Raw genomic sequence first — 2,500 nt, forward strand, 5'->3', positions numbered from 1 at the left:
TTTGTTTTTATAATAGATTGTTTTATGTGTTTTTTTCTGGTAAGATTTACGATTCTAGACCGTTGGCTCAGGTTCATGGTTTCTGTGCCAAGTCCTTTTGTACCAGAAACTTTTTTTCTTTTCTTTTTTTTTAGCCTATGATGAAAAATTGCCTCTTTCAAAAAATAAATTGATTCAGCTTGGGTCAATTGATATCCATCAGTGCATCTTCATCATCATCAACATTATCCTCCTCATCTGTAGCAGCATCAGCATCAGCATCGTTACTATCATCATTACTACTATTATAATTGTCATCATTATTATAGTTAATTTTATTATCATTCTCATTATTGTTATTCTTATCATTGACATTACTATTATTATAATTCAATTTATTCACATTTCAGTTGTAAATGAAACAGGATGCTCAAATAACCAAGCATTATAACTGGCAAATACGAAATCATTGGAAAATCCCATAACATCAATAAAATATGCCCTTTGGTTTGGTATTGGTGAATGATCTTTATGACAATTAATTAGCAAGTATTTAGCGTTAAAACAATTAGCTAAGTTTCTGGTACGTTAAAGTTTACTCGTTCAGAAAATGATAGTACATTATGTCATTCAGATTTATGTAAGGGCAATCAACCTTACGAGTTGACATGAAATACGAATGGCTGTTTATGTTACCGAAGTCGAATCGTGTTAATGGATCTTAATTAGGATATTTCAAAACGTGTCTACTACATAATTTTCTACGGATGTTGACTTGGGAATTTTATCAGTCTGAATTTAGTATCAGAAGGTTCAAGAGTTACGCTCGACTGTATATTGCCTGAATTTGACAGGTGCTAGATTTAGAAGATTAGTGGTTTCTTAATAAACTTAATCTTCTAATCTATACCAGTGAGTGATAAAAAATCAAAGATTGTTTTCGTAATTTGTCTGTCAATGAGGTCACTGATAAAAGTATATGATAAAGAGGGAGTGAATAACAGAGAGAGAGAGAGAGAGAGAGCGAGAGAGAGAGAGAGAGAGAGAGAGAGAGAGAGAGAGAGAGAGAGAGAGAGAGAGAGAGAGAGAGAGAGAGAGAGAGAGAGAGAGGGAGGGAGAGAGAGAGAGAGAGCGTGAGGGAGAGAGAGTGAGTGAGGGAGAGAGAAAGTGAGTGAGAGATAGAGAGAGAGAGAGTGAGAGTGAGGAGAGAGTTAGACAGACAGAGAGAGAGAGAGAGAGAGAGAGAGAGAGAGAGAGAGAGAGAGAGAGAGAGAGAGAGAGAGAGAGAGAGAGAGAGAGAGAGGAGACAGAGACAGAGACAGAGAGAAACAAACAGAGAGAGAGAAAGAGAGAAAGAGAGAGAAACAGACAGACAGACAGATACACAGAAAGACAGATAGAGAGAGAAGCAGATTGGACAAAGAAAGAGATAGAGAGGGAGTGAGGGAACAAAGAAATAAAATAGAGAAGCAGATTGACAGACAGAGAAGAAGAGAGAGAAGGAGGGAGAAAGAGGGAGATTGACAGATAGAGGGAGGAAGAGACAAAGGAGAGAGGCAGACAGACAGAGAGATTTGATTTGATAAATACATTACGTCCAGTGGATGTCAGACAATTTGAGAGAGAGAGAGAGAGAGAGAGAGAGAGAGAGAGAGAGAGAGAGAGAGAGAGAGAGAGAGAGAGAGAGAGAGAGAGAGAGAGAGAGAGAGAGAGAGAGAGAGAAAGAGAGAGAAATAAATAAATAAAGAGAGAGGGAATATGAATATGGTCAATAAGTGACACAGGACTTGATGGCCTATAACAGGTGCAACAGTGCGTGAAAAATCTAGTTTGGAAGGTCTAGTCATAGCAAAATTTCGTTATGGAGGATGCATATGTATTACTTTTATTTTTAGCAAACAATATTATCTCCTGAAAGAGCCATTACAAATGTTGATTTTGTTATTTCTTTTGTATTTTGGTTTTGTTTCGCTTGTTTTTCTACCATTGTTAGTACTGAACCATTTTCATTTGTCAAAAAAATATCGGAAAGATTGAAAGGGCCAAATAAAGGGCGGAGCTGATGACGTCATCATGATGAGCCAATCAGATTGCGTGTGAGATATAAGATATAACTAGAAACAATAATTTATATGATTTACTCGATATTGTTATAATTACCAGAAGTAAAACAAACATTTCTCCCTTCTGTTTATGATAAGGAAGAGTTCGTTACCATTAACAACCGTCAGAATACTTTAGGGAAAAAGTCAAGGTTTATGCACTTTTTTGGAATCAATTTTTTCCAAGACTTTTCAGAGATTTTTTTTTTTTTTTTTTTTGGGGGGGGGGGGGGGGGCATTTTTTCCATGATTTTTTTTTTTTTTTTTTTTTTGAATATTTTATGCATATTCAGGATACATGTATATCAGTACATGTACAACGACTGTAATTCCAGATTGATATTGTCAGATATAAAAGATTTAAGGAATGACTTGTGTGCTTTATCAACACCAGTTGCTAGTTCTTTACCAATATAGGT

General features: G+C 35.9%; 1 protein-coding gene across 1 annotated transcript in view; it reads left to right on the plus strand.

The window, feature by feature from the left end:
- Positions 1 to 2,500, plus strand: part of LOC138866861 (solute carrier family 22 member 3-like) — a 19,028-nt gene that overhangs the window by 8,413 nt on the left and 8,115 nt on the right. The gene's annotated exons all lie outside the window — the stretch shown is intronic.

This window comes from Penaeus vannamei, chromosome 27 (genome assembly GCF_042767895.1).
Source record: "Penaeus vannamei isolate JL-2024 chromosome 27, ASM4276789v1, whole genome shotgun sequence".
NCBI classification, from domain to species: Eukaryota; Metazoa; Arthropoda; class Malacostraca; order Decapoda; family Penaeidae; genus Penaeus; species Penaeus vannamei.